This window comes from Lynx canadensis, chromosome A2 (assembly GCF_007474595.2).
Source record: "Lynx canadensis isolate LIC74 chromosome A2, mLynCan4.pri.v2, whole genome shotgun sequence".
In the NCBI taxonomy this organism is placed as follows: Eukaryota; Metazoa; Chordata; class Mammalia; order Carnivora; family Felidae; genus Lynx; species Lynx canadensis.
The window spans coordinates 162840715-162850679 of NC_044304.2; positions in this window are offsets into that span (position 1 = coordinate 162840715).

Here is a 9965-nt window from a genome sequence, read left to right on the forward strand (position 1 = left end):
TCTCTCTCTCTCTCTCTCTCTCTCTCTCTCTCTTTCAGAAATAAATAAACATTATTTTAAAAAATTAAAAAAATTAAAAATGGGTAGAAGAAAATTAAAAGTATGTAAAAGATAGAAGAGGCAACTACAAATAAAAAAGAAATCATGAGTTGCCATCTCAATATCTAGCAAGGTAGAATTGGGGCCAAAGAGCATTAAGTGAACCAAAGTAGGTCACTGAATACTTTGAAGTCTGAAGTCTAAAATTCATGATGAAGATTTAACAGTAATACTTCTATGCACACAATGTCTTAGCAACAACTTTCATAAAGCAGAAAGTGTCGTAAAGACGACAGGAAAAATATATAGAAACACATTTTTAAATACCAAGAATATCTAGTATCTCAAACCAATACAAATAGGCTAACAGATGGATGGATGGATGAATGGATGGATGAATGGATTGAATGGATAGATGATAGGTAGGTAGATAGATAGATAGATGTAGGTAGAAAATTTAAAAAACAAAATAATGATGGTAGATCATATAGATGGATAAGAGACAAAGGCAGATGCTACAATGTACCACCCTTTTTCCTTCCCCCAAGGAAATCTAAGAAAGATTTAATCCCCCACCCTACTGCAAATGCCATCAGATGATGGCCCTCAGCTATCAGCACTCATGTGGGTTTGCCTCAGCTGCAGAAAACTGCCTCATCCAAGGTCACACCTCTCTCCCAGCAGCCCACATCCAATGCTGGGTTAACGAGAGTCAAGAGCAGCCCTTCCCATCCCTCCATCCCAGCTCCAGGTCTCCCTAAGGGGTAGCAGGGCACTCTGTTGAGGTTGTTCAATTTGTCCCTCTGTCTGATCCTACTTTGTTCCCATCCCTTCCACAGGTGTTCATCCAAAGATTCTTTTGTCTTACATGCTAGTCTTTGTCTCAGAGCCTGCTCCCCAGGAATTCAACTCGTGACAGAAACATACACATTAAAAATGCACTGAAATGCAATTTCTCGCCTACCAAATTAGGCACACAGTCAAAAGTGTGACAACGTACTCTGTCTGCAAGGTTAGGGATAAAAGTAGTCTTACCTTGCTGGTGGGAAACTTAGCAATATCTTACAAAATTACATACACGGTGGCCTCTGACCCAGAATATTTGGGAATTTATCCTATAGACAAACTAGCAAACATATGAAAAGATATATGCACAAGGCCATTTATTGTAGCACAACTTTATAATGACAACAAAGGACTGGAAATAAATAACAACAAAGGACAGGTTAAATAAACAAAGTATGGCCACATGGTGAAGTCATATACAGCTATGAAAAGTAACAAGGAAGATCTCTTTGCACTAGCGTGGAGTGTTTCCCACATAGCAAGTAAAAAATCAAGGAATAGAAAAACGTGCCCAGGGTCGCCTGGGGGGCTCAATCGATTAAGCATCCAACTTTGGCTCAGGTCATGATTTCATAGTTCGTGAGTTCGAGCCCTACATCAGGCTCCGAGCTGGCAGTGTGGAGGCTCCTTGGGATTCTCTCTCTCTCTCTCTCTCTCAAAAATAAATAAACATTAAAAATTTTTAAAAGAGAGAGAGAGAGAAGCAATCAGTCATTTATGTGTCTCCTGTTGGAATAACGCACAACCAACCAGGGAATAATCCTGCCAAAAAATTAAATGTGAGTCTGATAACGACTGTAGGTTTAACCACCAACTTATGAGAAATATAAGTGACAGAGGAAAATGTAGGTGAGCTGACCATCCTGGTTTGCTCAGAATCGCCTCCGTTTTAGCACTGGCCAAACCGGGCCAGTTGTCACCCTAATGTTAAGCTACATCACATGGATGAAATCAGCAAACTCCAGTTGTAGAAAACTCTAAAAGATGGACAACCTAAATCCTTTGATCAAAACCCAAAAAAGCAAGGAAAACGTCTGGACACAGATCCTCTGGATTAAAAGGTAGTTAAGTGTCCCAAAGCCCCAACTGCAAGGTATGAACCTTATTTGGTTTCTGACTCAAATAAATACATTTTTTCAAAAATGTTTGAAACTACTAAAGGACTTGGATCACTAACTGGGTATTGGATAATATGGAGGAATTATTACATTTTAGGTGTGGTTATGCAATTGTGGGCTTTTTAAAAAGAGTCTTCAGCTTTTAGAAATACTGAAATACTTTCTGATGGAATTATATGGTCTCTGGGGTTTGCATCCCAGATTTGCAAAATCATCTGTGTCAGGGAAGTCATTGGTACGGGTGACACAAGATCGGGCAGAAATTGATGACTGTTGAAGTTAGATGATAGGTACACAGAGGATTATTCTCATATGCTTGGTGCTATGTACATGTTTAACATTTCCATAATAAGGGGCCCCTGGGTGGCTCAGTCGGTTAGGTGTCCGACTCTTGGTTTCGGCTCAGGTCGCGGTCTCGTGGTTCATGGGTTCAAACCCCACACGGGGCTCCATGCTGGCAGTGCAAAGCCTGCTTGGAGCTCTCTCTCTCTCCTTTCCCTGCCTTCCTCGGCTTGTGCTGCCTCTCGCTCTCAAAATAAATAAATAAAAACTTGTAAAAATTTAAAAAAAAAACAAGATTTCCATAATAAAAACAAATTTTAATTCAAAAAAGAAAAACTACTAGGACTGAGGCTTACTGGAAAGTTGGGCCCTGGAGGCATCCCTTTCCTCCCTGCGCACTGAGGCAGCAGACACCTGCAGGCGGCTGTCGGGTTGCTGGCGGTCTCTGTCGCCACAGGGGTGGCTCCTGCAGCAGCCGCGGTTGGCGTGAGTTGGCGGGCTCGCTCCCAGGGCACCCACAGCTCCCTGACCTGCTGGGATCATCACCCTTTCCTCCCTTTTGTTTTCCCATTCCCTCTTCCACATTTGTAACCCATGTTGCCAATGTTCCTGGCACTAAATCCCCCCCCCCGCCCCTGGCTTGAAGTACCCAGAAGAGCGTGTGCTGCTAGGAGTGGACAGGGACAGATACAACAGGACAGCACGCGAGGAGGTGGCCATTGCAGAGCCGGAGACGATTAGGAGAGGGGTATGGGACTGACACAGAGAAGCAAACTTGGCCTTCCTCTGCTCTGGGCACAGGGGAGCTCATCCGCGGCCGGTCTCACGCGCTCCCTCTCCCCACCTGTCCTTGCCTGTCTCTGGCTGTGACGCGGCCAACACCCCATCCTCTCCTGTAAAATCGATCCAGGGACAGGCGATCAGGGCTGGCCCGGAACCCCTTCCATCCCTAGAGACCTGGGGTCTTTCGTCCTATAGGTCTTGCGCCATTCACTGGACATTTCACACTCCAGTAGCAGGAAGGAGAGGAAGGAGGAGTGGTGAAAAGGGAGTTCTCCTCCTCTTGAAAGGCACCTTTCAAAAGTTACACAGGACACTTTCACTCCCACCTCAGCCACAGAGGAGGCTGGGCAACGTGGTCCTTCTTCTGGGAAGCCCTGGGCTTGGCTCAAAAGCAGGGATTCCATTGAATGTCAGGGCAGGCACTTAGCAGCCTCAGCCGTGAAGGGTTGTTACCGTGCATGTGACTGGAGGCCCCACCACAGTAACGGGACTGACCTGTCATCCCCTATCCCTCCCAGCAAACCCCTTTAAAAAGTCCCCTTCACTCGTAGATCTGGGGGGCAGGGGTCGAACATGCTGCAGCCATAGTCTTGGGGTGTCTCCTGGTTCCTAACCGTCTCTCTCTGCTCTTGCCTCGTCCATTTTGCAGCCGTGTCTTCCTAGAGACGCCCCCTTTCCCCCCTCCCCAAAGCACCTCTATCACACAGCGATGTGTGTAATGAACTTCTACTAAAGACTTGCAGAGCATCGGGGACTAATTTTACCACGAGTAGGAAGTAACCCAGTACTGAAGGTCAAACGTCAATCCTCCTAAAAATTCACCGACTGTTTCCTGCCAAAGAATAATTTCTTACTGCCACTGTGTCTACACAGGCCCTAGACGTCTTCCGGCTCCTTCTCCCTCTCACCTCTGCGTCCCTCCCCCTCTCCTAAGATGCCCATAAGATCTCAAACATTATTTCTGTTATTTCGTCTCTACCTCCAGCTCACTTAGCCAGGCCATTCTCCAGGGACCTCATCTTTAATGACCGAATAGGCCCATCAAGGTATGTCTAAATAAAGAAGCCATTTGTTTCCTGATGGGAATATTCTGACTTTCTCCCAGGACGTCCAGCTCAAACTATGGTCTGCTTTTTAACATATTTCGCCTGCTACAGGTAGAAAGTCTGCCTTCACTTTGAGTGGGAACACATGGCAGTAAAGAGTCATATTGGGTAAACAGTGGCTCACCACACTGGGATGGGGGGGGCAGGAAGAGGGCTGTGAAACCCCTTCCCCAATAAATTGTAAAGGGCAGGTAGGGTTACAGCAGGATTTCTCAGCCTCGGTACTACCAATATTTTAGGCCAGATAACTCTTTGTCACAGGGGCTGTCCTGTGCCTCATAGGACTTTTAGCAGCATCCCTGGCCTCTACCCTCTAGATGCCACCTACCCCTCACCCCTAGATGTAACAACCGAAAGTGTATCCAGCCATTGCCAGGTATATCCTTGGGGACGAAATCACCCCTGATCGAGAGCCATGGGCCAGAGGAAAGATGCACCTGCCAGGGTAAGGGGCAGGGCAAGGTCACGTTGCTCTATGCCTTCTGACCCCAGGCTCTCACAGCTCCCTTGAGGTTGATCCTGTGGCCAGGGAGTCAGAAATGGAGAGGTGGCCAGTGAAAGAGCCTGAGAGGCAGTAGAACGAGGGCGGCATGTGGATTATCCGAGTGATGGTGATTGAAACAGATTCCTCCTCAAAGATAGCAACACCTATAGAGGAGGCTCAGCACAACCCCGCCCCCGTCCCAGAGGAAGGCTCCCAACACAGGCTGTCTGATGGGAGTCTAGTGTGTTACCTTCAGGCCCAAAGGACAGCCCGGGTTTTATGAGGGTTTGTCCTAAAGGTTGGAAGGTCATGAGTTGGGCATCTGGCAGGATAGAGAGGCCAGAAGCCCTACGTTCTAGACCTGGCCCTGACACTGATTATCTGTGTGACCTTGGGCAAGCCCCATGTTCTCTCTGGGGCTCAATGACTCAGTCAGTCTCTGTCATGAATGGATGGAACCAAGTGCTCCCCCAAAAGTCTTCCAGCTCTGGCCCCATGAGACTGTTTCCATGTGTTTCCCAGCTCCTTCTCCACCACCTGTAGGGCTTTCCCGCAGCCCACTTTTCCAACCCCTCGTTTTCTCTTTTTTTTAATTAAAAAAGGTATTTATTTTGAGAGAGACATAGAGTATGAGCAGGGGAGAGGCAAACAAGGAGAGAGAGGATCACAAGCTGGCTCAACACTGTCAGCGTGGAGCCCGATACGGGGGTCGAACCCACAAATCATGAGATCATGACCTGAGCCAAAATCAAGAGTTGGACACCCGACCAACTGAGCCACCGAGGAACCCCTTCATTTTTTTTTAATGTTTATGTATTTTTGAGAGAGAGTGTGTGTGCATGAGCGGGAGAGGGGCAGAAAGAGGGAGGCAGAGGACCCGAAGCGGGCTCTGTGCTGACAGCAGAAAGCCTGATGTGGGGCTCAGTCCCATGAACTGCGAGATCATGACCTGAGCCAAAGTCAGACGCTTAACCGACTGAGCCACCCAGGAGCCTCCAACCCTGACAGTTTTCTTTTTTTTTTTTTTAATATTTATTTACTTTTGAGAGAGAGAGAGAGAGAGAGTTGGGGAGGGGCAGAGAGAAGGAAATGCAGAATCTGAAGCAGGCTCCAGGCTGTCAGCACAGAGCCGGATGCAGGGCTTGAACTCATGGACCTCAAGATCATGACCCGAGCCGAAGTCGGATGCTTAACTGACTGAGCCACCCAGATGTCCCCTACCCTGGCATTTTTCAATCAGCCAACCAGCCTGTACTGAGCCCAGCCCTGTGCCAGGCTCGGTGACAAGTGACAAGATGGACACCGTGAAAACATGGGGCTTCTATTTCCTACACTCAGGACAGGGGATGCAGGAGACAGGAAGCATCGCTCTGTGGCTGGCCTTCACATGCTCCTCTGGTGACAGACTTCCCTTCACTTCTTGTCAGCTTCAGACTCAGCCCCCTCTTCAAGGAATTTATAGTCGTGTTAGGAAGACAAGACTAACACAGATTTCGGTTTTATTTTGCCAAAGGTGAAAAATGCCACCTTCTCCACAACAGCAACCGGTAAAACGTATCCCCAAAATAACCTGGTTTATATCAGGTCTGTTTCATAATTTTTAACCCTTAAATGGGCTTTTAAATTCTACTCGAAACTATAGGGGCACCTGAGTGGTTCAGTCGGTTAACCATCTGACTTCAGCTCATGTCAAGATCTCGCGGTTCATGAGTTTGAGCCCCGCACTGGGTTCTGTGCTGACATCTAGGAACCTGAAGCCTGCTTCAGATTCTGTGTCTCCTTCTCTCTCTCCGTCCTTCTCCCGCTTGCACCCGGTCTCTGTCTCTCTCTCAAAAATAAATAAACATTTTTTTAAAAATTTTTAAATAAAATAAAATAAATTCTACTCTAAACTACAAAAAGAACAAATCCATCATTTAGAGCTCGTTCCCAGGACTCTGTTCTCTGGCCAGGGAGCGCATGTCCTACATGGGTCCATGTAGATGTGTCCTGCTAAGGCTGGTCCATTCTGCCATGAACTGAATGTGTGTGTCCACCCACCCCAAAAAAACATTCATATGTTGAATCCTAATGCCCAAGGTGACTGTATGAGGAGGTGCGACCTTTGGGTCGTGACGGGGGAGCCCTCAGGAAGGGGATCATGCCCCTTACACTATGTGAGGACGGCCCTCTGTGAACAGGAAGCAGGCCCTCCCCAGACACAGAACCTGCTGATGCCTTGATCTTGGACTTGTCAGTCTCCAGGACTGAGAAATGAATTTCTGTCATTGATAAGCCACCTGATCTGTGGTATTTTTGTCTAGCAGCCCAAAGGGACTAAGACTCCTCCGGTACCTCATACTCCCCCGTGTGTTGGAGCCTAAATTCCCGTTGGAAACTCCTCTCTCTCTCCCAGAACCCCCGCCCCGAGCCACAGCTAATAGACCTTGCCATCACAACTGTGATGGTTGCTGTCATGCGTCGGTGGATTGTCATCAGACCGGCCCTGTCTGAGGACCTGGGGGAGCAAATGGGACCCTGCCAGGTTCAGATTTCAATTTGTGGATTCCTCCCCTACGTGAGAAAGATTTCAGAGAGTGGCCTACCATTGTGATGTCTACTAAAGCCCCTTCTCAAGCTCCCCTTTACAGCAAAGAGAACGCAATATCAGTCCAGAAAACTTCTGCCCGGCCAGACTGACAGCAAGAAATGCAAGGTCAGTCCTTTCGAGAGTCATCTGGGGCCCACCACCTGGGTGTGGGAGCACAGCCACAGGTGAGATCGGGGTCGCAGGTAAGCAGATGGCACATAAGTGGCTCTGTGCAGAAATTGCTTCTACTTCAAGCTTACCTGGGTCCCAGGCTGTAATTCACACAGAGCCCCAGTCCAGCATGTGGCAGCTTCCAGATTTCTTGTGGGAAGAAAGGATGGCGAGGACTGGAACCAGACACATCACAGTCAGCGGGAGCCTCCAATACTGGAGACTGAACACCCCCCCCCCCCAATTACAAGCTGTACTTGACCAACACAGAGCTGGACAAGGGGCAAGGCTCTGATACAGGAGGCATCCTGCATCCAGGGGGGAAACCAGGAACTGTGAAAACTGGGAACAGGTCACACTGCAGATAGGCTGAATGAGGGGTTCCAGCTCTTTCTTGCCACATTCTAGATGTCTAGCCCCTGTCTGCCTCCGTGGAAACCCCACAGGGAACCCCTCTATGCTGTAGGGCTGAAAAGACAGCCAAAAAGTCGTGCAGCGGACTTGTCGTTACTGAGGAGAGCACCCCCATCCACATTAGGGAGGCTCTCTCCTAAGTTCCAGGTCTGCTTGGCCAACACAGCATCACAACCAAGAGTGGTCCCAGCACGGAGGAGCATAGTATGTCACAGAAATGTCACAGAGCATCACTGACAAGTCTTCATGGGGAAGACCAGTCTTGGAGGACGAGAAGGACTTGACTCGGAATAAATGAAGGGCTGCTGGGCCCTCACAGAAGTGGGAGCTTCGTCATCCCCTTGCGTTTCCCTCCTGTGTTTGTGACTGAACTATGGGTGGCTGACACTCATGGTTGGGTCTCACACAACCACCCTTGTGTCCCACACAGCTCCTGACTTGTGGCAGGCTAGAGGTCAGGAAGCCTTATTGCCCCTCAACGTTCCGGCCCTTGACGACTTTGGGCCCCATTCTCCTCCACTGAACATTGGGGTGGGGGCACTCTGCAATCTAAGGGTCTTTCCTGGCTTTCTGCCATTCCAGGGGGAGCTCAAGAAAAATATTTTAATTGAAAACTATCCTGCTCTTGGTTGAGCTGTAGAATCAAGACAGGGTAGCCTGGGGTAATGACAACCCCCGCAGATGGTCCAGTTTGGTCCTCTCAGAGTGAGGCAGCTGCTGGTGTTGTGCAGTGAGGGCGGTGTGCAGACAGAGAAGTGTCCGTCCCCTTGGCACCCGTAACTTCCAAATCGCCAAGCATTTAGTCAAAGGAGCCGCCTCTCTACCAAAGTCACTGGGAGCTTTTCTGCATTTTACTCATTTCCAAGCCACAAATGTGATGGTTACCCAGAACACTCAATGTTTGCCAGTCAGCGGGCAAAGAGCTAGTGGGAAACCATGAGGACTCAGTCCTCGGCCAGCAGGGCTTTGCCCCTAGCCCCACCTCCCCCCGGGGAACGGGTCTGATGCAAGTTGGGTGTCTAATCAGCAATGGCACTGGTGGTCCCTGCCAGACCCAGTTCCTTCACCAAACGCTTGAGGTCCCAAGAGAGTGGCCTCAGCTGGAGCTGGAGTGTGTGCCTCTGAAGGAGGGAAGCTAACTGATTCATGAACGAATTTTCCTAAGACCCACGCTGGATAGCCTGGCTTAAAATGGAGCACTATCTCTATGCCCTTCAGGACTGCCTGTGTGGAGGGACAGTGACAGGAGCCACTGGACTGAGCCGAGACATCCTCAGATCTGGATCACGCTTTGCCTCCGCTGTGCTGTGTCCTTTGCCTGTTCCTCACCTCCTCTCTAAGTGCCCACCTCTAGAGCTAGACTCGTTAGGAATCACTGTTGTGGGGAAACTGCTTGCTAATCAGGAAGGAAGGAGGGAGGGAGGAAGGAAGGGGGAAGGAGGAGAGGGGGAGGGAAGGAAGGCAGGGAAAAAGGAAAGAAGGAAGGAAGGAAAGAAGGGAGGGAAGAAGGGAGGGAGGGAGGAAGGAAAGAAAGAAGGAAGGAAGGAAGGAAGGGAAGAAGGGAGGGAGGGAGGGAGGAAGGAAAGAAAGAAGGAAGGAAGGAAGGGAGGAAAGAAGGGAGGGAGGGAGGGAGGAAAGAAAGAAGGAAGGAGGGAAAGAAGGAAGGAAGGAAGGAAGGAAGGAAGGAAGGAAGGAAGGAAGGAAAGCTTTCCTGCAGCCACCTCTCCCTTCTAGGGCCATAGTTAGTTCATCTCTGGGTCCATCTGATATAAATCTGGATAACGTCCAAATAGCCTGAAAAGGTCTCTCGGAAGGAGAGGGGTAGAGCTTTAGGCAATGTCTGCTGAGAAGAGTCTGGAGCAACTCCAATGGATCTGCCCAGACCATTGAGGGGAAATCTGAGTGTCTGGGGGCAGGCCAGAGAAGCAGGGGGAAAAGAAGAGGCTGAGAAGTGTCTTCAGAAAGATGGGAACCGACCAAGAGGGTCTTGGGAGGACTAGGAAGGAGGTCAGCTGGCGAGAAAGGCACTGGGAAGGAGGCAGCCAAGAATTTAGAGCTGGAAAGGTTGACATCGTCTTGTCGGTTGTTTGCTGGGCTGTGTGGGGAGGTCACCCGCCAGCACCCACAGCAACCCCGCATCTTCAGTAATCATC